The sequence below is a fragment of the Papio anubis genome, chromosome 11 (assembly GCF_008728515.1).
Source record: "Papio anubis isolate 15944 chromosome 11, Panubis1.0, whole genome shotgun sequence".
Taxonomy (NCBI): Eukaryota; Metazoa; Chordata; class Mammalia; order Primates; family Cercopithecidae; genus Papio; species Papio anubis.
In genome coordinates, this window is record NC_044986.1 from 21,993,151 (window position 1) to 22,021,004 (window position 27,854).

The window sequence follows — 27,854 nt, forward strand, 5'->3', positions numbered from 1 at the left end:
TTTTTATGCTTAAAAGTCTAGGTAGATTTGTTCCCTAAAGGTTGAAAGTATTTGCCAGGAAAATAATCCTTTACAAATTTCACAATATTTAACACTAGATCCCATGGTATTTTAGTTTCTACCTCTCCTAGGGTCTTTTTTGGTCATATATTTTCCCATCTGGGGGTAAAACTGTCACAAAGCCCTGAGGCTTTTCAGCTATCTTGCAGAGTCAGCATGTTTTCCCTCCACATAGCCATCTTTGTCTGATAGTGCTCCTCATTCGCTGTGAAAATGGCTTTTCCCTCCTCTCCTACTATTTTCTGAAATCTCCAGGTTAAGGATTCATTCCTCCTACAACATCAGAATAAAATCACATGGCTGTAGAAAAGCTGGATCAAAACCACACAAAGTCTGGTGATAGTTGACCTTGAGTTGTATGCTCCATTCCTAACAGTGCTGTTTTCACAGTGAAGAAAATTGGGCATAGCCTGCCATCCCTGGCCTTCCCAGCCCTCCAGCCCTCAAATCCTTAACAAAGGAAACCAATTTTATATCATTAAATACGTACTTTATGAGGACATAGCTACAACCTCCATTTTATAGAGGAAAGTGAACATGGACACATTTCCTCAGCAAGCTGACCTCACAGCAGCACAGATCCAGCATTTGAATCAAGACTGCCTCCAAAGCTCATGGCCCCTCCATTGCTGTCACCAGCATATTTGAGATCTGGGCTGCAGTGGTCCTTGAAGCCCTATTGTACTTTGTCTCCTATACAGTTTAGGGACACATGGAAATAAGTAATAGAGTTAGAATTCTGTCACTTGCAACTTAAAAGTGACAAATTAATAGAGGTGCTAATGTGTACTCATCCATCCCTACCTGATCGTAAACCCACTTAATGGTGCACTGTGCTCCGTCCTTCAAATCTTTCTAGTGCAGAGACTCCAATGGAGTAGGAGCTCAAACTTCATAAACCATAATGAAGAAAATCAAGTTCCAAGTCAGTAATCATTAGATTGATTCTGTCTCTAGGTTCTAACTATAAATCATAGGAAAACTAACTTAAAATGTATAACATAATTAAACATTAACAAGCATGATATATAACTAGAGAAAAATGGCAAGCTAGAAGGGATAAATTTCAGCATCCTACACAGATATTATGTAGTCAATCCTGGCTAATCTGGTTATCTCTTTAGATTTTAATTTCCACAGCCATAATGTAAATCACTGAGCTCATACAGGATAAAATGTGTGTGAATCCTTGAGGATTAAGTGCTGGCTGCAACCAAATATTAATAAAACTTTTTTAGAGACAAATAGATCCCAAATCTCAGATTCCCCTGATGACAAGAACGTGATAACAAATCTGTTATCTCAGTTTCATGGATAACGAATCTGACCTTGGGCAAGTTTCTTCGCAAAATTAGTTTACCTGAAGTGGCACAAATCATATTAAACAATTCCTGAATTCCAAGGTATAAGAGAAGCTAAAACCTCCAGAAACGCCCCTCACTTCCTTTTTCACTTGTTTGGACTGGTCTAGAAGTCACTTTATGACGTGGAAAATCAGTGCTAAAGGAGCAGTGAGATTTTTCTAAGGTTTTCTTTTCCAGGGTTTAGGTATTTTCACGTTTAGAGATGTTTGCCTTATCTTTGGAAGGGAAGTATTTGTCATCCAGGAGCATACTGCATTTTTTGCAGTTCTTATATTGCTGATGTTGCTAAACACTATCATTTCCTTTAATGATATTATTCATAAGAACAGTAATTGCTCTCAAAATGACAAAATGTTCTGTGTTCCCAAACACAGTAATAGTCACTCTCCCGAAATGTGCCCACTTTCAAAGAATGGAAGGAGACCCATCCCCAGCTACCTAAGAATCACTTGAAGAATATTTACTACCATGAGCTCACTGTTAACTAAAAATGCCCCAAACAAATCATATAACAGTTATTTATTGGATTTACTCACTTAAAACATATAAAATCCACTTAAAAATTGAACAGCTATTTCTTCTTCTATCTTCAGATATAAAAATAAATTATTTGCTTGAGATGATAGCTGAGTTCCAACCATCACCTGATGTGCTGGAAAAAATTAATTATGCAGCAAAGATTTTTGCTAAATCAGGGCTTTCTACAATCCTGAGATATAAATGTTGTCTATAACCATATCAAAGGAAAAGATTAGATGTTGAGCTCAGCTTTATTTTGCCAATGTAGAGGATGGAAAGAAAAAAAAAATGAAAAACACCTTTTCTTGAAAAGCAATTAGTCTCCAGGGGCTAACACTGTACTTGATGTGCCAAGAAAAATAAAGAGACAAGGAGAACATTTGCTGTGAAATTACATAGGATGTCTTTGCCTTTAAGAAAAGACCTTACAAACATAGCTCTCGACCACTAAAAGTTGAAATGTGAGTCTAGCCAATTAGTGGGAATTTCTGGGTATAAGACATTCTCTATATTCCCGCCTCTGCTTCTGCTGTTCTCCATCTAGATGCCCTCTCCTTCATCTGGGTGATGGAAAATCTGTCTGTCCTCCCACAATCTCTGGTCTTCCTCCAGGAATAACCCAGTGATGGAGAACACCCTGCATGCTAGGTGCTAGGTCCTTTGTCTGCGTGACATCTAATCTTCACGACAGGTCTACCGTACAGATGTTTGTGCAATGGGCTGAGCCAATTAAGTCAATGGCACAAACCACTCAAAAGTTACAAGGGAAGAAAGGCAGGCCTTTACGTCAGGGAACTCATAGCTGAGCCTCTATGATAGTACACATATAGTTGTTGCTGACAGTAAAATCATACTGTTCTCCCGCTTGTCACAATCGCACAAAACATCCACTCAGACAGGGTCACTTCACAACACAAAATACAAATACCATTTTTTCACTTGGCTAAATGAGTGGCTGCTAGTTCTTTGCCAGTTACAACTTTATTCTCACTCTAGTCTGCCCTTCCTATAGATAAGATTTATTAAGATAGTTTATCATAGAATTGCAGAATTCAGAGAGAATATCCAATTCCTTGGACACTCCCAAAATTACCCATACAAATCCTAAATTTTATTATACGTTCTTTCTAATATCCTGTTACTGAGAAACCTTGCATTTTCACATGATATGTGTTCCCCCATGTGGCAAGAAGTAATTGACCCAACTTTTTCAACTATAGGTGTGTTTCTGTGGTCTAAAGTATGTGCTTTCTGATCACTCTGCCACATTCTCACTTGCTCCCTGAACGGCCTGGGCCTCTGTTTTCTCATCTCTAAAATGGGAATAATAAAAATATCTAATTCATAGGGTGCTTGTGAGAATTAAGTGAAATGATGAGATGAATAACTGTGAGCTGCTCTTATTATAATTCCCACTGCCACCGTCTTTACTATTTTTATTACTATGGCACCAGGACACCATATTGCTTTACCATGACTTTTTTGAAGAGCCTGGCTTCATAAGGGTCTCTCCCTCTATACCTCATACATGTATTAAGCTTCTGCTATATGCAAAACACTTTTCTATACCTCTCAGAATTCCCCTTGCTGAAAACATGCAAAATTTTCAAGAAGTTTAAAGCCTTTGCTCACTATTAAAAATGCCTTTTATGTTGCCTTGTATATTATTTCTACTTTTATGCCATTTGTCTACGATGAGATGGTTTCTGCCCTTAAGGAGCTTACTGTATCTGGAAGCTGTAACTTCCATAGCTCTTGGCACTTAGTATATGATCAATAAAACATGTGTTGATTGACAGATTGAAACAAAAGGCCAGTAGAACAGAAATGTACCACTGAGAGTGTAAAGTAGCACATTCTTTAAAACATAGGGCTCTGAGGCCTTGGATGAGTAGAAATGAGCAATTCAGGAGCCCTTTGGCTTAAGGCCCCTCTTGCTGGCTGCTTCCCCTCTCTCAGCAGTTCTGGTTTTGCACCCTCCAGGTTAACAAGATCACAATGTTTTAAGCATTTGCCTGCCTTCATCTTAGGAAAAAAATAATACAAAAGGAGCGAATTTCATAGCATTATCTTTCAGGAATGGTTTTCTTATACTCCTCTTCTTTCCCATTCTACCACCTAACATTTTTTCTTGGCTCCAGATAGCATAAGTTTCTATTATTAAGAGAAAGTTCCTTTCTAATAACTAATTTTCAACACACCCCAAACAACTTCCAGTTTTTACTTTTTTATGATGCAGGGGAGGCTTTCAATAGAATATGAATGTTTAATTTGCTGTATGCAGCAAGCATTCCTTTGATGTCCTCCTAAGACCACTGTGGTAGATTTTCAGTATTCCTTGGAAGACCAGGTAGGGAAACTCCTTTTCCCACTAGTAAATAGACAACTTTCTTTGAAAATTGTTTGGTTTTTATTACCAAGGAAAGAGTTGTTTTCTTTAAAACGAATGAGCAATGCTCCCTACTCACAGCCTGATGGATTCTGAAACACCTTAATGATTGGAGGGTGCTGGTGTGTGTTCTACCTGGACAAAGATGCTTAACTGTGCCACTCCCACAATCCAATTCAGGTGGCAAAACTTGTCCTCCTTCTCCCCTTCTCACCATGGCTACTGCGAGAAGGACAATTCCTCTCCTGTTCCACAACTATTTGCATTTGCTCCTTACTTAATGAAAATGAATCCCCAGGATTGAGACTGGGAAGGGGTATCCATGTCATGGCATACCATTGCATACATTCAGTCAGTATCTGTGCACCTGAGATAGCCTCCGTGCATTATTTTAAATAATAAAAAAGCAAGATATAGACATACATGGTATATTCCCAAATTCCCACTTATGTAAACTCTCACAACTAAAATCCCTGTATATGTGCTTAAATATTTATGTGTGATTGTTGAACATGTGGAAGCTATAGATGGACATATCTTAAACCATACTGATTTCCCCTGGAGGCAGGAGACATGGGAGGAAAAAGGGAGTACAGTAGAAATTACCACCTTTCCCTGACGTATTTTGGAAATTTTTTCACTTCTTAGATCATATGATTTTTTAAAAATAAAGAAGAAAAAAGCACACAAAGAAATCTTTTCGTCCTTTCTGACTCTTGAAGTTGTACCTGCAGTGCTCAGTAACTTTTTTCTGGCAAGGGTAAGCAACAGAAGCCTCAGAACACCACAGTGTGATGTGAGAAGAGGGCCCTGGGCTTGCAGCAGGAACATGTGGGTGTAAGAAAATTTGGAGTAAGCAAAACATGTTATTGAGTGTCTCCAAAGGAAAATTATGCAGTGTTTTGCTCATACCCTTCAGGATTATCTGATTCTAGCTTTTCATTGCCTTTGAGAAATTTTAAAACTCTGTACATTATAGATGACAGCAATGCAAAATAATTTCTTACTATACACATGCAATTGAATTTTTCCCAGTAGAATGACATATCTCTTTCTCTCTCACTTTTCTGATCTTTAAATGTGTATGTTCTTTGGATTTGCTGATTATACTCCATCTCAAAAACAAAAAAAACAAAAAAAAAACAAAAAAAACACAACGTATCAGTTCTCTCATTAATGGGTGAATTAAATAAAATCTTTAACACATGTTCATTTTATATCTCAATCATTCATGATTTTTCTTTTTTTAAATGAGTGGCCCTTCACATTGGATTAGACCCCACTGTGACCAGGACAAGCACCACCTATGTCACATAGAGGAGGTCTCTTCACTTCTCTGACCCCATTCATCCATCTCCCTACCCTTCTTTCTTTTATGTTTTCTCTCTTGCTCACCCCACTATCTCCACATAGAATCAGAAGGCTACGTCTGTAATGATGCTCAGTGGTAATTTCTGGGTGGTGGGATTTGAGGATATTTATAGCTTTTTTTTTTTTTTTAACTTGTCTGCATTATTTGAATCTTTTGTAATGGGCATTCACCATTTTTATAAATCAACAAAGTGTATGGGAGCAGAGTTCCAAAGCTTGTCAGGATTTCTCAGGTACTCCTTTTTCTCCTAATTGTTTTTAAAATGTTGTCTTCAAAGAACCAGTGCAGTGAGAAATCTGACATATTCATAGGAGTTGATAAACTTTACCAAAGAATAATCTTTAAAATGCCCAGAGTTCAAAGAGCAAAATTTCTGAAGGGCTGCCCCAGGTGCTCAGATGCCTCTGTCATAATATGGTCTTTTCAAAGGGACATTCAGGCCCTGAGACGCTACTAGAGACCAGCAACTCTGTCCCTGGGTTTCTCCAGCACTACTGTCCCCATGGGGCCTTTTCAAGATGGCCGTTTGTTAGGGCAGATTTCAGTCCCTGATGTATCCCTAACTGCACCACGGAAACCAGCACATCCATTTTGTAAGAATATGCACCCCAGGCATTTAATGGAAATAAACCATTCTGACAGGTATGTGCAATATACTGAAGCTTACAAAGGACATTTATGGACATTATCTCATTTGATCTGCATCTAACCTAAATGAGGGAGGCAAAGCAGATGGTAAAGCACTCCTCTTTACAGGTGAGAAAACAGGTGCACAAGTTTCAGAGCCAGAAATCCCAGGAGCAAGTGTAGCCTTGATGTTCCGAAATGACCTCATGACCTACTATATGTTCTCCACTATAAAGCGCTCAGCAGAGCTTATGGTGGGGGAGGGGGCCAGGGAGAGAAAATTATTCTGGACTGTAACATTTTAAAATCTTGGTCTTTAACATCTTTAAACTTTCTGTTTAAAATTGCAATTAATGTTATGTGATTAAATCTCAATAAATTCCTCTTGAGAACTTATTTTATTTTAAAGATATTCTTTAGGGAGAACGAGGAGGTCAGGACTTAAACTCTCTTTCCACTTCTTCCATTTACTCACTCGTTCTGAGAAGTGGTGGAGGTTAACTTTGTGAATAATTGCAAAACACCAAACCTCCCTGAGCCTTAGTTTACTCTACACTTTCAGTGAATAATTAGGAGGCTTCAGGGCAGTATTGCATGTAAATGCTAAGCACAGGACTTAGCCCCTAGAAAGCATTCAAAAACTTATCAGTTAATAATGATTGGATAAGACACCAGTTATGACACCAAGCTCAGATCATGTAAACATTATATTAAAAACTAATAACTGCATTTTTGGCAGCTACAAAGCTTTCTTCTTCTAGATCTCCAGTAAACTCACATTGTATGATGAATAACATTAGATTCAATTTACCATGGGAATCACTCTCATTTATCCATACTATTGGAGGTAAACAAGGTATAGATCATTAAAAACCATGAATAATTGAAAAATGCTGTTACTTCAACTTTAAAATACACTACCTTCTTTCTCAGTTCCCTACTCTGCCCACCCTCTCTTTCCATCACATTTCTTTCCAGCTTTTGATAGAATTACACAGTGAATTCTGATTGTTGGAGACAAACGATCCATGGAAATAGACAACTTAATAATTTATGGGCATCCAAAGGAGTAGACTGGGATTAACTATATACTTAATCTAGTGCAGTGCTTCTCAACCTCAGCACTATTGAAATTCTGGATAATTATTTGTTGTGAGGGGCCATCTGTACATTGTAATATGTATATGAACATCCCTGCCTCTGCCTACTATGTCAGTAACACACTCCCATTTACTCACTCCCCAGATGTGACAACCAGAAATGACTCCAGACATTGCCAAATGTCCCTTGGGGAGTAAAATCAATCGCATTTGGTTGACAACCACCGGAGTGGTTCATTGAGCTGCTTCTCTAAGGCACTGTGTTAAATTCTGGAATAAGAATGCTGTGTACAACTTGGTGTTTACAAGTTAGTGGGGGAGATTACCTAGGGGTAATGCACTTGCAGCCCCTTGAAATGGGACCTCATGATCATTTTAGCTGAAAGCAGCATGTAGGGCTTGTGTTTCATAAGATTCATTGAAGAATGCTGTTGAATATAGTTTAAAATTACTCACATACTCTATGATGCCATTTGCAGCATAAACCAATGCTACAAAAAAATACCTTATAACAACCCAGCATGTCTGTCCTTCAAAGTAATGCCCATCTATCTCTCTGGGTCCAGCTCAAATGATTATTATTTGTCAGTTTCATAATAGTCAGACACCAATACTCCTAAAACTCTTCATCTGATTGGCACATCAGATTACGTCTCTTCTGCAGCCCAGAAGGGTGCTTCAGTCGATTGTGGAAACTTGAAACAAAGCAGGAAGAATTGTTCAGGCACAGCTCACCCAATGAGAATGGAACCAACTAGAACTTCTAGTTCTCTTTCGACGTACCAGTGTCTAGGGCTAAAGAAGATGAGGACCACCAACCATTTCAAGGATGGAAGCCTGAATTAACCGAGATAATTGGCCAAGGGTCACAGAAAATGTCCTTTTAAAAATAATAACGCTTACTCTTTTTCTTAACTGTCCCAGATAACACATTCAAATGAGCTTTTATTCATCTTCTTATATACTCACATAAAAGTCTGTTTTAAAATGTTTTGTGCTCTGTTGCCTTTTTTATTAGAAATTTTTATTGGAATTCTTTTTCACTCTTGTATCAAGAGCTGCAAAGCCTTGGAACATGAGATGAAGCCTAGTGCTGCTGTCTTATAGAATCTACCATGCAGGTAAAATTTTTAACACAAGCAAATTCTGCATCCTTAGCTGTGCAAACACCAAGAAAGCAATGATTCCTCTCCAGTAGGTTTCTCCACATCTCCACACTGCTTCTCGTCACATAAGGGACACAGTGCCCAGCAAATGCAACTGCCCTGCTTACCTTGGCTAGGCTGTAGTCATGAGATGAGCCTGCAGATGGATTAAGTCCTCGGCATTTCAGCTGGAGATTCCCAGACTTGGCTGATCAACAGAATGATCTGGGAACATTTCAAAATTCAGTTTCTGGGTTTGCTTCAAAACTTGTTGGATAGAATCTCTAGCCATGATGATTTAAATTTTTGTAAAGTTCTGCAGGTGATTTTGATGATTAGCTGAATTAAAAATCATTGTATTAAGTTTTTAGATTCTGAGACTTGGTGCTATCTTGGTAATGTCATTCTTCAATAAGGAGGTTCAATGATAATTGAATCAGCAGCGACTATATCTCTTAACTCAAAGATCAACTGTAGTAAAAATTAGAAAACCAAAATATATTAGCATTAACAAATGCTTTATTCTATGACAAATATGGGAAAAATATATCAAAAAAACCTTATGCCCTGATTTTTCTGGAATATATTCAAATTAAATTATTGCCTTTGTAGCATAGTAAATAATTTAAAAATTTAATAAATTCTATTTATTACTACCAAACTAGGTAAACCAAATATTGCAGACAACTTTTCACATACAGCACCTGCACAAAAATTTTCCCCAGCCCAACAGCTCAAATTTTGGTTCATTTACTCATTCAACAGAAATGTCTACTTCCAGAGACTTGATCTCAGTAATTAACTAGTTTTTGACATATTTGGAAGAATAAGCCAGGGATCAAAACTAGAATGCAAAAGGTCATACCTAATTGAGTGCTGAATAATAAATGTCCAATAAAATCAGAGATTGTTTGAGATTGGTGGTAGTTTACTAAGGTAGTCAGGAGAATCATCCCTGAGAATAGAGATAGGGTCTGAAGAAAGGGAATAATTAGAAGAGAGAACCTGGAGAGGTGCTTCAACCAACCTTTTACAGTTTCTCCCACTGCCTGATACAGTAGAAGACAGCTAAGAACCACTACTAGCTCTTAAAGATTTGATGCTTGGAAAATGGAAGTAGTAAGGCAATTTGACATTGACTGCAGGACCATCCATTGCAGCCAAAAACACTAACCATTAGTGAGTACATCTTTTTTCACCCAAGCTCTGATCTCAGCCAGCTTCATCCTCCATCACCCATAGTAAAGGAGAATTAAAAGACACAAGCAAATTACCTTCTAAATCAAGCTTATAACTAGTCATCTATAGGGATAGAGCAATTGCCACATTGTTGAGCTTATCGTAGCTCATTGCTGTCCAATGTGATATACCAGGTCTTTGTAGGGTACTGAATTCTAGTAAAACACAGATAACAGAAAATATATATATTTAGAAACTTGACTAATTTACTGGCAAAATGAAATATCCCAAGAAATGTGTTAGCACACTGCTCTCTATGTTCTGAAAGAAATAAAGAAGATTTTTGTTGTATTAGTGCCAAAAGCTTGTCTATTAATCTCATTTACATGCTTATCATAATGTTTTTGCCTAAAATGATTAAACATAAGTATGTCCTATGTCCTCTCTGCCCAAATCTTTTGAATTTGTTTTGATATGTTTAAATATCAACACAAATATAGTAATTTACACAGGAAGTTAGTTTTGAAAATAAAGTTCATAGATATCTGGAATTTTCTTGGGCTAACCTCAATAGGAAAGCATTCAGAGCAGCAAATTAATATGAGAAAAGCAGAATTCACAACAAAGATTACTACCAGAGATAAAGGGCACATCACAATAATGAAGGGTCCAATTCTTCAAGAAGATACAACAACTCTAAAAGTGTATGTGCCTAATAACAGAGCTTTAAAATACATGAAACAAAAACTGATATAAATAAGAGAAATATACAAATCCACGATTGTACTTGGAGACTTCAACACTCGTCTCTCAGTAATCGATAGGTCAAGAAGAGAAAAAAAATCAGTAAACACATAGAAATCATGAACAACGCCACCAACCAGTCTAAACTAATTTACAACTGTAAAACTCTTTACCAGCTGAAACAGAATACACATTGTTTTCAAGTCTACAAGAAATATTCACAAAAACAGACAATGATGTGAACCATAAAACAAAGCAGAATTCATTCAGAATACCTAAATCATACAAAGTGTTCTGGGTGTTTGCTAATGTTCTCCATGTTACAAAATAAACTAGAAATTAATAACAAGAAAATACCAGAAAAAGCTACAAATAGTTGAAAATTAAACAATATGCTTCTGATTAACCTATGGGTCAAAAAAGTACTGAGGCAATTAAGTTTTATCAAAAGTACTGAGGTAATTAAATTCAGGGGTGAAAGGTTTTTATAACAAATGGTGCTAGAACAACTAGAGAACCATATAAAAAAAAAAAAGTGAATATTACTCCTCACCTCACACCATATGCAGTAAAAAGTAAATTCTTAAACTATAAAGTACCTAGTAGGAAACAAGAAAATATTTGCAACCTTGAGGGACAGGAAAATATTTCTAAGACACAAAAACTATAAACCATAAAAGTAAAATTGATAAATTGAATTATATTAAGGTTTTAAATGTTTTTTCTTCACAAACAACATTAAGAAGGCACAACCACAACTGGCAGAAAATATTCACAATACATTAGCCTGAGAGAAGACTTCTATCCAGAACATAAAGAGAACTCTTATGAACTAAGAAAACAAGGTATTTAAAGTCAGCAAATAATTTGAACATACACTTCACCAAGTAAGAGACACAAATAGAGAACAAGCCTCTGAAGAGATACCCGACATCATTAATTATTAGAGAAGTTAAAAATAAAATCACAATGTGATACCACGACACATCCTCTAGAAGGGCTAACATTTAAGGGAGTAATTTCCTACTGCTATACAATAACTAGCACAAAATTAGCAGCAAATTTTTATCTCACAATTCTATAGGTCTGAAGTTCAGGTGGATTTGACTGTGTTGTCTGTTCCAGGTTTCACCAGACCAAAATTTTAAGTATTGGCCAGGCAGGGCTCTTATCTGGAGGTCCAGGGTAAGTACCTGCCTGGAGGCTCATTCGGGTTGATGGGAGAACCCAGGTAGGATTTTTTTGTGTGACTATAAAAATGAAGTTCTTATTTTTTGGTGACTGTTGCTGTCAGGAGGGAACCACTCTTATATCCTGAGGACAGCCCTCATTTCTTCAAAGAAGTAAAACCACATCAAGTTCTTCTCAAGCTTCAGATATTTAATATTTTTGACTTCTGACCTCTTCTTCTGCCACAAACCAGAAACGAACTTTTTTTTTTTTTTTTTGAGACGAGTCTCCCTCTGTCGCCCAGGCTGGAGTGCAGTGGCCGGATCTCGGCTCACTGCAAGCTCCGCCTCCCGGGTTTATGCCATTCTCCTGCCTCAGCCTCCCGAGTAGCTGGGACTACAGGCGCCCGCCACTACGCCCGGCTAATTTTTTGTATTTCCAGTAGAGACGGGGTTTCACCGTGTTAGCCAGGATAGTCTCAATCTCCTGACCTCGTGATCCGCCCGCCTGGGCCCCCCAAAGTGCTGGGATTACAGGCGTGAGCCACCGCGCCCAGCCAAAACAAACTTTTTATTTTTATTTTTATTTTTTTGGTTTTAAAGGTTTATGTGATTAAATCCGAGACATTTGGATAATCTCTCTATTTTAAGGTCAATTGGGCCATATAACATAACACAATCCCAGGAGTGACATCTTACATTTCTAGGTTCACAAGCAGGATGAAATTCCACAGGCATGGCTAAAGCTGTTATCCACAGGTAAGATCTCTTCTCTATCTCCAGCCCATCGTAACATACTTGAGGAACAACGCTCTTAAGCTTCCTAGATGCCTTATTGTTTGCTTTAGAAGATACACAAGGAGCACCCTTAATCTCCTGGAAGGGCTTTTGTGCAGCTGAATACTCTGGTCTTTGGATCTTTCTGAGGTTCCAGCGAAAGTTGGTGTAACAAGTTGGTGTCCTCAGCCTATTTTCTATGCCATGCTTTCAGCATCCATTTCTAAAACGCGGCCCCTTGTGACATCTGGACCTGCGAACGATTTCCCCATTATTGGGTTCTTGTTTCTTTTTGTTTAACAGTTTTTCACACAATTTATCTCTCTCCTCTCACATTTTATTAGAAGCAGCAAGAAGAAACTAGGCTGCACCTTCGACATTTTGCTGGAAAATCTTCTCAGCTAAATATCCGAGTTCATAATGTGTAAGTTTGCTTTCTATTTAAGTGTTGGAGACAATTGCTAAGCTCTCTGCCACTGTAGAGTAGCATATCACTTCCTCCAGCTTCCAGCATGTTCCTTACTTCCTTCCACACCCTCAACATTCTGAAAGTCTGTATTGCTACTAAGCCTTTTCAAGGTGATCTAGGCTTTTGTCATGCTCCTCAAAATTCTTCCAACATCTGCCCAACTCCAAAGTTACTCACACATTTCACTTATTTGTTATGGCAACACTCACATCCAGGTATCAAATGTATATTAGTTTTTTATGTTACATTAGAAATTACCACAAAATACAGCGGCTTTTAGTATCTCAGTTTAAAGGTTAAACTTCCCATTGAGTTGTTTAGGCCTTTTTGAGGTCGAAATCAACGTTTTAGCTTAGTTGGGCTTTTATCTGGAAGTCCTGGGAAAGAATCTGCTTCCAGCTCATTCAGTTGTTGAGACTGACTTTTATTTGTAGAACTAAAGTTTCCGTTTCCTTCCTGACCATCAACCAGGAATCTCTCTAAGCTTCATCGGGAACTTCACCTGCCGTTCCTTTTCACATGGTCTCCTCCATCTTCAACAAAGGTATGTTGTGTCCTTCAGATGCTTTAAATTTCTCTGATTTCTTCTGATGCTCCCAAACCTATAAAATGCTGTTTTATTTATTTATTATTATTAGTATTTTTTAAAGGGCTCATGCGGTTTAGGTCAGGTCAAGCTGAACAGTCATCCTTTTGCTGTACAGCATAATATCATATAGTCATGGGAGTAGCATTTCATAATGTTGCAGGTTCCATTTATACTCAACAAAGAGGGGATTATACACAGATAAGCTCCACTAGTGATCATTCTTAGAACTCTGCCTACCACCAAATCTTCTGGAGATGATAGAAATGGTCATTATCTTGATTGTAGTGATGGTTTTATCAGTGTACATAATGGTCAAACTCATTGAATTGTACACTTCAAATAGATGTAGTTTATACGTCAATTAAAGTTTAAATAGTCTACCTCATCATATTTAAGGATTAAGTATGTAAAACATTCCCCTTGATGTCAGAAGCAAGATAAGGATCTGGCTTACTCTGTTTACATCCTTTATGGTTGTGCTAGAAGTCCTAACTAGTGAATAAAGCAAACAAAAAGTCATGAAAGGAATGAAAATATGGAAAGAAATAAGTATAAATGTCGCTTTGTGCAAAAGACATGATTGGGTATGTAAAAGTTCCAACGAATCTATAAAACACAGCATTAGAATTAAGAAAATTACCAATGTTGCAAGACTGAGGTCACTATACAAAAATAAACTGTGTTAGTATATGTTAACAAAAATTGGGGAAATAAAATTTTTAATATGTCCTTTCCAGTAGCATTTAAAAATGTCAAATGTCTCAGAATAAATTAAAGAAACATATATAATTCTCTACACTGAAAACAATAAAACATTGCTAAGAAAAATTAAAGACAAATAGAGAAATATACTATTCTCATGAATTGTAACAGTCAATATTAATGAAATGTCAGTTATTCCTAGACACATCTATAGATTTAATTCCAATCAAAATCTTAAGGTTTTGAGAAAACTGACAAGCTTGTTATAAAGTTTACAGAAAAATGCATAGAATCTAAAATAGGCTAAATAATTTTAAAGAAAAAATTTGAAAGACACTACCTAATTACAAGATTTCTTAAAATGCTATTATATCAATGTGCTATTAGTACAAGATAGACAAATGAATCCATGAGTCAGAATAGACTGTCCAGAAACAGACCATACATACATAGTCACTTGCTTCACAGTAAAGAAATAACTGCAGTGCAATGGGAGAAAGGTTGGTGTTTTATAGTGAATAGGCATCCATATGGGAAATAAACACCTTTAACCTTACTCCCTGTCCATACCATGAATAAATATTAATTCAAGAACAGGCCTAGTAGGAAAAAAATGTATAGAACTTGTAGAAAAATTATAGGAGGAAAGTCCTTATCACCTTGGAGTAGGCAAAGATTTCTTAAGATAACAAAACAGGACTTCAACAAAATGTTTTTGAAGTTCATACATGTTGTAGCATATATCAACATTTTGTTTCTTTTATTAAAGAATATTGCACTTTATTAAAATACTGCATTTTGTTTACCCCTTCAGCAATTGATGAATATGAGTGTTTTTTTGTTCTAGTTTTTGGCTATTCCGAATAACGCTGCTGTGAACATTTGCCTGGAGGTCTTTGTGTGAACATACATTTTTATTTCTTTGGGGTAGATGTCTCCGAGACTTCTTCAGTTTCCTCTCTTTTTCCTTTTAGTAGTTTTTTCTCCATTTAGTAATTTCAGAAAACATGTAGGTTCAGATCCAGTTTGAGCTGGTTCACTGGTTTGAAACAATTGTTCAATTCAGTTAGAAAGTTAATATTTGGATTTGCTGTGGGATTTAGCAAATGAGTATATTCATTCTAGTTTCTGATTCATGTTCCACTTTAGTTCCTGTCCCTGATGGCAACTTAAAAGTGTGTAGCAGGTTCTGTGCTGGAAATGAAGACAGATTACTGTACACTGGGTTATACTCTTACGGAGGAAGAAAACTCATCTCTATATTAAACTCAAGCTTTGCAGTTAAATCACTACCTCTCCTCTTTCATCCTTTAACCCACATCCTTACACTCATTCTTGGGTACAGGATTTTATTTGTTTAATAAAACCTTTCACTGTCATCTCTGTTAGAAGGTCGTGGATTATTGTTCTGGAGGCCATCAGGGGAAGGCTTTCTGTGTGAGAGAGAGTAAATCAAGCTATAGGAGCATAATTCTGTTTAGCTGCAAAGTCAGGGGTATCTCCTCTGGGAGGACCATTGCATCACTGTAAAAAACAAGAACTGGCAAGATCAAGGCCCGTCCTTTCCTCTCTCGATGTGTTGTATGCAAATCATTGGACTTATTTCAATTCAAGCTTCAGCATTTGAGGGTAATTTCCCATACTAGTAAAAATGCATTTACAGGTAAAGGAAAGAGGATTGTAAAAATCTCACCTACTTCTGGCATCTTTTTAACTTTGGAATTATCTGCTATGTATGTCCTGTTTTCCAAGTGATTGCAATCATTCTGGGGTTCTGGGATTACTTACGATAGAGAGTTAGCAAATGATTTAAGAAGTAATATTTGGCTTAACTATGAGAGCCCATGGGTATACTGTTTCAAGCTTCACTCACAAAACATTGAAAGTTGCTCTCTCAAGCTTCAGTCACAAAACATTGAAAGTTGCTCTCTCAGCTAAATTTCCTCAGTATCCTACTAAATTTCTATCCCCTCCTCACATATCACCGTAAGACAGGATGAGAGTGGGGAAGATGAAAGGGAGTGTTATTGGGAGAGATGGATCTGTGTGCTTGCTGCAGTGACCTTTGTTGTTTAACCTGGGATTTCTCCTCCTGCCTTCTCCTCGTGAACTTCAGGCACCTTACCTTCGGTATCTGATGATTAATTTCATGTGTCAATTTGACTGAATCACAGGGTGCCCAGATATTTAAACACTATTTCTGGGTGCGTCTGTGAGGGTGTTTCTAGACAAGATTAGCATTGATATAGGTAGACTCGGTAAATCACATTGCCCTCCACAACATGGTAGGTGTCATCCAGTCCCATCGAGGGCCTGAATAGAAGAAAAAGATGGAGGAAGGAAGACCACTCTCTCTGCATGACTGCTGAGCTGGAATATCAGTCTTACCCTGCTTTTGGACTAAGACTTACACCAACAGTTCTCCCAGTTCTCAGGCCTCTGAATTCAGACTGGAACTGTATCTGCAGCCTTCCTGGGTCTCTAGGTTTGTAGGTGGCAGATCGTGGGACCTCCATAATCATGTGACCTAATTCCTTCTTCTTCTCTTTCTCTCTCTCTCGGGCTCTGTGTGTGTGTAACTTGGCCCTCAGGCAACAGTTTGCCAATCCCTGTTCTATAGGATTTTATTCATGTATTTTTTATTTGACCTCAAGTTCCAAGAATTAATCATAATACTTAATTCATAACATGCTACCATCATTGGTTGATAATAGCCTTCTTTTATCAGTGTTATTAATTTAATAATACAATGAGCACAAATAAATCACCACCCACCCAAAATCTGAAACACTATTAACACAGCTGAGCTAGGTCTGGTGAGCATGAGTTCACCAGGAGAGGGTGGCTTTCTAGGCAGGAGGAACATCAGGGGCAATAACATGAAGATATGTAGGGCATTGTGTATTTCAGAGCATGGCTTGGCTGAAGTGTGCAGTAAAGTATGGGACACAGTAAAAAAACAAACAAGGAGTGGGAGTCTGGTGCCTGATTATAAAAGGCATTGCCCAAACATTGCTAGATAGATACAGATATAGTATGCATATACATAGATACAGATATAGATCGATCTCAGACTTTTCACTGGAGACATACTGAAAGGCCACCAAAGCCAAAATACCCCTCTACCTAGTCCTTCCTAAGAGTCTGAAATTTGAGTTGCGAGGCACCATTTAAGAAACTGGGAAGTGAAGATTTTTAAGAGGTTAGTGTATTCAACAGTGAGGTAACTTATTTTCTAATTCTAATGGGCTCTGGGAATCGAGAATGCCGGGCAAGCTCTGGCTTGGGTAATACCTGAGCAGGGTCAGATATTATCCTGAATATCTAAGCATTCAGAAAGCAGTAGGAATGTTGTGGAAATGCTGACTCTTGCCAGGCCTGGGGAAGATAAGCTGACCTAAGGATGCTGAATAAAGGACAGGAAGAAACAATTGCCCCGTCAGTTGGAGCAAGAAGAGAATATGAGTGTTCCTGTGAATTTGGGGGTTCTCATCTGTGGTGGTAATTAATACAATTCAACTACCTTAGAATATTGGATTTTCCTCTGTGCACACAGTAAGACTACCCTTCCCTGCACCACACTCCTTGAAATTCTATGTGACCCTGTGACTTGTGTTGCCCATGAAAAGTGAATGAAAGTGGCATGTGTCACTTCCAAGTGGGAATTTAAGAGCCAATGTGCAATGTAACCACCTCTCTTCTCTCTGCAAGGTTATTATGGAAGCACTGTTGACATGCAGCCCCTGTCAGCCTGAGGCCCTGAGTGGCCACGAGAGAAGACTCATTCTTTTGACCTAAAGTAGACATTTAGTACAGCCATAAATAACACTTTTGGGGGTTAATCTGTGAGAGATGAGGTTTCTTATTTTTTTTTTAATGAAGAACTTAGACCAAGGTGAACAAACTACTGCTATCAGGCCAAATCCATCCCATAGCCTGCTTTCGTATTAATAACTAAATCTGTATTGGAACACAGCTACCCACATTCATTTATGTATTGTCCATGGCTTCTTTCACATGACAAGGGCAGTGTTGAGTAGTTGTGATAGAGACCACATGGTTAACACAGCCTAAAAATATTCACTACTTTACCCTTTACAGAAAATATTTCCTGACCCCTGACCTAGACAATCCTAACTGAAACTACTCAAATTGGGAAGTCGTGCAGGATGATCCATTTGAGGAGTCATCCTCCACACTCCCTAATCTCCTTCTTCTCTGTATGTTCCCCTGTTGTAGGGACCCCAAACAGAGGGACTGGCTGGAACCGCAGCAGCAGAACACAAATTGTGAAGATTTCATGGACTTTATCAGTTTCCAAAATTAATACTTTTATAATTTCTTACTCCTGTCTTTACTGCAATCTCTGAACATAAATTGTAAGGATTTCATGGACATTTATCATTTTCCTAATAATACTCTTATAATTTCTTATGCCTGTCTTTAATCTCTTAATCCCACTGTCTTCGAAAACTGAAAATGTACGTCACCTCAGGACCATTATTGTACAAATTGATTGTAAAACATGTGTGTTTGAAGAATATTAAATTAATGCACCTTGAAAAAGAACAGAATAACTGATTTTCAGGGAACAAGGGCAGATAACCATGAGGTCTGACTGCCTGTGGGGTTGGGCAGAATACAGCCATATTTTTCTTCTTGCAGAAAGTCTATAAATGAACGTGCAAGTAAGAGAGATATCACTGAATTCCTTTCCCAGCAAGGAATACCCTGGGGAAGGAATGCATTCCTAGGGGGAAGTCTATAAACGGCCACTCTGGAGATGTCTGTCTTATGCAGTTGAGATAAGGACTGAAGTATGCCCTGGTCTCCTGTAGTACCCTCAGGCTTACTAGGATTGGGAAATTCCAGCCTGGTAAATTTTGGCCAGACTGGTTCTCTGCTCTTGAACCCTGTTTCCTATTAAGATGTTTATCAAGATAATATGTGCTCAGTGGGACATAGACCCTCATCAGTAATTCTAATTTTGCCTTCGCCTTGTGTTCTTTATTGCCCTTTGAAGCATGTGGTCTTTGTGACTTACTCCCTGTTCGTACACCCGCTCCCCTTTTAAAATCTCTAATAAAAACTTGCTGGTTTTGCAGCTCAGGGGCATCATGGTCCTACCAATATGCGATGTCACCCCCAGAGGCCCAACTGTAAAATTCCTCTCTTTGTACTCTTTATTTCTCAGAACAGCTGACACTTAGGGAAAATAGAACCTATGTTGAAATATTGGGGACTGGGTCCCCCAATACTCCCCCCTCCAGTGGGCCTTCAATTCTGTCAAGAAATAATTTTCCATCAGTCATTTGTACCTCGGTGGGAAACACATTTGAGGTGCAGTGTGACTTCTTCCAGGAAAAAATTATGCCATGCCTTTAAAATCAGAGACCTCCCTAAAGAATGCAGTAGTAAAAAGGTGGAGGCCTTGTTTTGCAGAGAAGGTAGAGTTCCCTCATGTTATGTCATGCAGATGGCTGCTTTAATTCTGCATATAAGAACAGTCCTAGTAGTAACTTACTAACAGGTATCCTTCAATATCTCACCAGTCTACCCCCAAAATAGAAGCATTCAGTTATCTAACAGTTTCATTAACCAAGAACATAGCTAAAAGGCAGGAGGTAAACCAAGACTTCTAGGCAGCCACAAAATGGTATTACCAATCCAACATGCTGGAGTATAAGGAACTTATATCTAGGCAATTTACCCTAAATTTACACACAATTCTATCTGGCTTATGATATCTTAATAACTAATTTACAAAAAAATTCTCACTAAATTTACCCATTCATTTATCGTATATTCATGCATTTATTCATTTCACCCTGATATGGTTTGGTTCTGTGTCCCCACTCAAACCTTATCTTGAATTGTAATCCCCACATGTCAAGGGAGGGAATTGATGGGTGGTGATTGGATCATGGGGACAATTTCCTCCATGCTGTTCTCATGATAGTGAGTTCTCGCAACATCCGATGGTTTAAAAGTGTCTGGCAGTTCCCCCTCACTCTCTCACTCCTGCCACCATGTAAGATGTGCCTTGTTTCCCCTTCACCCTCCTCCATGATTGCAAGTTTTCTGAGGCCTCTCCAGCCATGTGGAACTGTGACTCAATTAAACCTCTTTTCTTTATAAATTACTCAATCTCAGGTAGTTCTTTATAGCAGTGAAAACGAACTAATTACACACCCCAAATTTACCCATTGACTCCTGTGTTTTAAAATGCCACTCAACATCTATAGAACCATTCACAATCTAATTAATACTGCCACATACTTGAGCTGACTTCTATGGGAAAGACAAAGATGAGTCAGACTTCTCTCATCCCCTCGAGGAAACAGCAATCCACTGGGAATATGGGAATGTCAACTACTGAACCTGACTCAAAGCAAGATGGGAAAGTGCCTCATAAAGGTAAAAGGGAGTTTCCATGGAAAAGTAGAAGACCAGTATCTGACTGAAAGGTCTCAGCAGGGCCTGGACAGGCATACACATAGTCAGCCACCAGGAGCAAAAGGGCAGACAATAATCATGAAAGGCGGACACGGCAGACACAAGGTCACAAGGAGATTCTCACATCCCCCTGGGTAGGTCAGAGAAGCAGTAGCCACCTCTGTATCCCCCCAACACCTTCTTTACCTGCAGTCCGAGTGATCCTTCAAAATGTATATCTGATCATGTCACACTGCTGCTTAAAACTCTTGAATGATTTCCTATTGCTGTGAGGACTTCTGTCCAGGCTATGGAGCCCTGTGAGGAGTGCCCCAGTCTGTGTATGGCCCAGCGAATGCCGCAGTGCCTCTTTTTCAGCCACTCCTCCATAGCCAGCTCCCTGTAGCTACGGACTTTGGGACAGGACGTTTAGTATTAGGATAAAGCTATTTGCCCTTGACAAACTCCAAAAGCATCTGAAACAGCATAATGTAGTACAAGTGTTCAAGTTTAGGTATCAGCCTCTCTGTTCCCAAGCTTCCTTTTCAGAAGGCAGAAAAGAAAAACAAAGCTTGGCATACAAAGGCACTCAATAAATTCCATACACTCTAATTTAGGGAGCCAGGAAGAATGCCACATTTCAGAAAGATTTTTAATCAAAACAGCTAAATCATCTTAAGTCCGGATATTCAAAAGAATAAGAGCCTATTTTAAAGTTTTGGCCAAACAACACTTATTTCCCAAGGCTTCCACACTTGTCAGCCTTCCTCTAAGGCTCGATGCCCCAGCAAAATTGTTTGTATTCACAAAACCTCTTGTCCTACCATGCCACTCCCCTCTCTCTGCCCTGCAGCACCAATACTGCTGAGTGAAGCAGCTCTTTCAGCCCAGGCGGAAGAGCGTTGATTCAGGTGGGAAATGAATTGTGAGAACAGATGTTCTCAAAATCAAATATCTGGTTTCATGCAAATATTGTCAGAAATAGACAATGCGAGAGCCACAGAGGAAGTGCAATCGACACATAAACCTTATTTCTAAAACAAATTTCTAAGCCGCCCACAGGCCTGAAGTGAGCCTCCAGGAGTGTGATTCAGAGACAGCCTGAGACATAAGCAAAATACTCAACTGTCTAAATTATACCCTTTTAGGAAATCAAGAAGTTCTCCCCACTCTCAAGTAGCTAGATTATCCTCATGCTGAAGCACTAGAAATTTCACAATTAGAAATTCAATCCCTTGGATTTATTTTCTCTAATCTATTTTTAAAAGGATGAAGGAGGTGTCATTTTGAAAAAAATGAAACACTACAGTCATACAGTGTTCGATAATAGTAATCATAATGTTTTATGTTGATACAGTATATTGTAGCTTCCAAACTCCAAATGATAGAATAAGTACTATTTATTCACATTTTACACATACGGAAATTGAAGTTCAAAGGTGTCATAAGACTTGCACGAGATATGAAACAAGCTGGTGCAGAGATAAAGCAGAAGCAGTCCCCTGGTACCTAGAGGTGGCAGCAATGGCAGAGCCAAAGGGGACATGGGCTTGGGAGTGGGTCTTCAGCTCACCCAGTAACGTCAACCAACATTTCTCTGATCTAAAGTATTTTTTTAATTGTAGATGAAGTGTTTTGCGCCTGCTCTGTCAAGAACACACACACTCACCTCCAGCCTTCTGAGCAGATGACACCTGTAGAGGATGGGGCCCTGAGGGACTACTAAGTAGCACGCCCACAAGGCCCACTGGGGAGGACAGGCAGGGAAGGAGAGGGAAAAACCCCAGCAAGAAAAAGGAGCAGATGGCAGGAGTGTGTCATGCAGGTTTCTTCAGGGTTTTAACAATCATCATGTTTCCTCTGTGCCAGGTTCATTCACCTTGTCAGAATCCTCATAATTGCCCTGTGAGTAAATACCATTTAATTTCTATACTAAGGGGAAGAAAACTGAGCCTCAGAGTGAAGTGATTTGCCCAAAACCACACAATGTACGAGCAGTGTCTGAGCTCAGATCTTGGGTTTTCTACACCATATTTATGCCAGAAATTTCATTGCTGTTCCAAGAAACCAAGAGGATGCTCTACTTTATAACTTCTAGTCAAGTCTATAATGAAAATCTGTAAAAGACACATGGAAGAAAAAAAAGATTGTGAGTATGTACCCAAACCTGATTTATTTCCTCTAAAACATGGCAGCCATGGGAGCCAGAAAGTTCTATCTCAGCACTGGCAATCCCCAGAGTTGGAAATGCTGTTTCTTCCGTTAAGTGGGACCAAGGAGCATGCGAGTGAGCAGAGGAGACATGTGCTATGCCCTCATCCACCCTTCCTACTGTCCCACGTACATATAGCATCTCAATGCACACAGACCTCATGAGCACAGATTCCAGTGGACTGCACAGTCATTTAGCAAGACTAAAAACAAGCACAAGGGAAGTTTGCTGCACCTACAACAAAGTAAGCAGAGGCACTGACAACCCTGAGAACCTACACTTCCCATTTGAACCAGAATTTGCTTTGCACACAGAAAGAGGGCAATAGCCTTCTAAGAAACACTACCAAAGGACCTTACCATATCTTTTCTTATGCATATATGAGCCAATTACTTCCACTAAACACCATTGTGTTCCCCTAACCACAGAGACACATATCAAACTCTCCAACTGATCCTGCTGGAGCCCTACTCTCTTTCCACTTAAGTTAATGGAAGAAGCACTCAATCAAGAACATCCTCACAAATGCTCCTCAGGAATCCTACTCTCAAATGAAAATGCAGCTCACAAAAAATTTATGACAAACATTTAGCAACAGAAAAAAAGGCTGGGAACTATGGCTCACGCCTGTAATCCCAGTACATTGGGAGGCTGACACAGGCAGAGCACTTGAGGTCAGGAGTTCAAGACGAGCCTGGCCAACATGGTGAAACCCTGTCTCTACTAAAAATACGAAAAAAAAAAAAAAGATTAGCCAGGTGTGGTGGTGTGTGCTTATAATCCCAGCTACTCGGGAGGCTGAGGCAGGAGAATCTCCTGAACCCAGGAGGTGGAGGTTGCAGTGAGCTGAGATTGCACCACTGCACTCCAGCCTGGGTGAGACTGAGACTCTGTCAAAGAAAAAAGAAAGAAAGAAAGAAATCCAAATAACTTAAATTGGTGAAAAAGTACACTACATTATATCCTTACCATGGAATCCTACTCAGCAGTAAGAAGGAAGGCAGTACTGATACACACAACAGCATGGATGAATCTCAGATGCATCATGCCAGGTGAAAGAAGCCATACTCAAAAAAACTGTATGGAAATCTTTTCAGATGGGCTTCGTCTTGCACAACAGAGGCTCAAAGGGATTAATGACTCCTGGGAGAGGTCAGGGCTCAATCTTCGAGGGACCCAACGGCAGAGGTTACAGCTGGCAAGAAGAGGCGATATTCAAAATCAGCCAAAGATTTGGGTAAAACAAGGCCTTTTGTCCCACCCACCCTGGGCAGTCACGGAGCAGAATCTGGTGAATGAATCGGGCAGCGGTGCACAAAGCCACACACAACAGTCTTCTGCTACCATTAGCCCCATATTCATCCAGCTGACAAGCCCAGAACTAGAACTTTGCCTTGACCATAAGCTGTGACTTATCATGGTCAATAACAAATACCAAGAAAATCTTCTGAGCAAATAGATTTCTTTTTCCATCTCAAGACAACTGAAGCTATTTTTATTTGCAGTAATTTGAATTCAAAGTCAGCAGAAAAAAAGAAGGAAAAAAAAGAGGCCCTTATTCACTGTTTAAAATGTATCAAAAATTATGAGAAATAATTCAACCATTTCAGCTAAAATAAGGCTAAGCTAGACCTTGGCTGCAGCCCAATAGGCCTGCTGCCCTTAATCTGTTTTTTAAAAATCTCCTTTTCAAAGGAAACTTTGTTCTTGGCATCATTAGATTGTGCCAGTCCCTTGACCTGGCCTCAGCCCAGGACTTTACAAACACTAGACTCCTAAGTGGAAACTGGCACTAAGCATGCATAAGATGGGTTGCAACTATCGTCAACGCAGGAGAGTATCCATCAAGCATCTTTCACGGGTTGGTGATGAGCTGGGGGCAGTGTGAGATACAAGCCCTCAAGAACTTTATCCACTTCTTGCCTCATGCCTGGAATACTTTTCTCCAAAGAGGAAATGATGAAAGACAATATTAACCCAAGAGCTAAAATTCCTCACCAAGGTCACAATAGAGTTTAAAACCAGTGGTTCCAAAGCTGTATTGCACTTCAGAATCACTCAGGGTGATGATTAAAAATTGAAACTCCTGGGCCTCCTCTGACCTACACACAGAAGTTTTGCATCTGTACGCCTGGGGTCTATCCTAAGAATCTGCATTTTTAACAAGCTTCCTGCCCATGCCAGTAATTCTGACGCTAATGGTCCTCAGACCACATTTGTGACCATCCACACACGAGTGCTTCTTCATGCAAGAGGACTACTGCCAAGAATGATCTGGGAAGGTCATGTAAAAAGGCCAAGCACCATAAGGTAACTTAGAAGTGTTTCTCTTAACAAAGCAAATAAAACAAACCAGAGGACCTGTCATCATAAGAAAATAAGAAAGCATCTCCTCCACCCCCGCATTCTCATTTCCACCAATTTAAACATTCAAGTCCCCAGTCTCATCACTTTGATGAAGATGTCCTGTGATATGGGAAAGGTCAGTCCCTGAGCCTGCAGCTAAGAAAACATTTGCTCTAGGAACATGATGGCCAAGCCAGAGGTCAAGTGGAAGCCCCAAAGGGCAAGTCTGTGGTTAGCAGATGCCACTGTTGGTTTGCTGCTGTATGCAGTGCCTCTTGGGTTTTGGCTTTAAATGAGAGAAGTCCCTAGGAGGCTCATGTAATGGTGGGAACAACGGTGGAAGTTCTCCAGAGGCTCTGGGAGAGGCAGAGAAGGTTAGAGGGATGCCAAGATGACTCCCAAGGACTCCAGCAGCCATCTTCTAAATCTCCATCAATTCACTGGATCAAACCACTCTCTCTTTTTTGCTTTGAGGTTTGCATTGCAACCAATGCATGAGAAATGGCAGGAAAATGATTTCTCCTTGAAAACTGTCCTAACAGATCTCCACACCAAGGGAAGAAGGGAAAAACCAAGGAAACATTTCATGTGACAGTTAAATTCAAAAGAAAAGTGGCAATCTGGTAGTGTCTGTGCAGGCAAAGGAAATCTGAGCACATGTGGTTTCACTTATGAATATTTTAGGAGGATTTTGGATTCAGGCCATGTGAACTGCTAGTCCAAATGAGTAATACTTATATGTATAAAGCACTTAACACAAGGTATGTCATGAACCGAACCCTCTATGGACCAGTGGGTCTTAATTCCAGTTGCACTACTGAATTACCTGGGAGCTTTTAAAATACTGATGCCTGGATCCCACCTTCAAAGACTCTGACCTTACCAATCTGGGGTGTGGCCTTGGCATCAGGAAAAATGTTATTATCTCATTCAAATCATATAAGGTAAATATTCTAAATCCCAATTTACAGATGAGAAGCTAATATATTGGTGGTTAAGATGTTTCTCCAAAATTATTCACCTACTATGTGAGTAACATTAAAAAAATGATGCAAACCAGTCTTTTTGACCCCATATATTTATCTGCTCTAGAGGTATTTAGAAATCTGTCCCCAGTGGAAACATGTAAATATCTCTGTTGGAGATATTTAGAAAAAGAGGGAATTAGGGATTGGGAATCGAAAAAGAAAATGAAGTGTAGCATATGTAGAAGTTTGGGAAATAAAGCCTTGCGAAAAATCAATTAAGGTGGGGAGAGTGAAGCAGGCCCTAAACTAGCCTTCGAGAAGTTTCTATAAGGGAAGGAACAAAGCAGAGGTCTCCTGTGAAGGTGTGAATTTTGTCTCCTAAATAACTCTGTAACTTCTTTGCTTCTTCTCATCTCCACAGTGGCCAGCCTACCCCGGGATGGGTTAGGTGACCAGGCACACAATGGTACCCCAGGATACCATTTCTCTCTCCTAAACTGCTTTAACCTACAGCATTTGGTTCCTTGCCACAGAAACACAACTATGTGGCTTAACCAAACAAAGGTCTCTATTTTTCAATAAATAAGGAGTCTAGAGATAAGCTGTGTAGGGTGAGACAGAAACTGCAATGTTCTCAGTGCTCTAGGAACCCTCTGGGTGCTTCCATGTGGGGATTTTTCCTTGTTCTTGCTCCATTGTGGATGTAAGATGCTTGCTCTACCTATAGGCTTAGGTTCATGTTCTTTTATTCACAAAAAAAGGGGGACATAAAGAAAGAATAAGTGGCATCTACATTAGGAGAGGTAAAACTTGACCAGAAATCTTTAGCATATTTTAGCTTATGTCTCATTGGTCAGATCTGTGTCACATGGCAATCTCTAGCTGCAAGAGAGTCTGAGTAGATATAGGCATACCTCAATGATACTGTAAGTTCTGTTCCAGACCACTACAAGAAAGTGAAGATTGCAATAAAGCAAATCACACAAGCTTTTTGGTTCCCCAGTTCATATAAAAGTAACATTTGTACTATACTGTAGTCTAGTAAATGTTCAATAGCATTATATCTAAAACAAGATGTATATACATTAATTTCAAAAATAATTTAAATGTTAAAAAAAGTCTAAAGATTATCTGAGCCTTCATTTAGTCATAATCTTTTTCCAGTGGAGCATCTTGCCTCAGTGTTGATGACTGCAGACTGATTGGGGTGGTCATTGCCAAGGTTGCTATAGCTGTGGAAAATCCTTAAACTAAGACAAAAATAAAATCTGAAACACTGATTGACTCTTCCTTTCATGAAAGATTTCTCTGTAGCAAGTGATCCTGTTTGATAACATTTGACCCACAGAACTTCTTTTGAAATTAAAGTTAATCCTCTTAAATCCTGCCACTGCTTTACCAAGTAAGTTTATGTTATATTCTATGTCTTTTGCTGTCATTTCAATATCCACAGCATCTTCACCAGAAGTAGACTCCCTTTCAAGAAACTGCTTCCTTTGCTCTTTCTTAAAAAGCAGCACCTCATCTGTTCAAGTTTTGTCATGAGATTGTAGCAATTCAGTCACAATTTCAGGCTTCACTTCTATTTCTATATCTCCCTCTATTTCTACCACATCTACAGTTACTTTCTCTACTGAAGTCTTAAACCCCTTGGAGTCATCCATTAGGGCTGGAATCAAATTCTTCCA

At 39.1% G+C, this 27,854-nt stretch overlaps 1 long non-coding RNA gene across 1 annotated transcript in view; it reads right to left on the reverse strand.

Moving 5' to 3' along the window:
- Window positions 1-5,794: 5,794 nt before the first annotated feature.
- LOC108580463 overlaps window positions 5,795-27,854 on the reverse strand; it is an 80,633-nt gene continuing 58,573 nt past the window's right edge. Inside the window, exon 3 of the long non-coding RNA XR_001891545.3 lies at window positions 5,795-9,047. This is a non-coding gene — a long non-coding RNA (uncharacterized LOC108580463). The remainder of the gene's footprint in view (window positions 9,048-27,854) is intronic.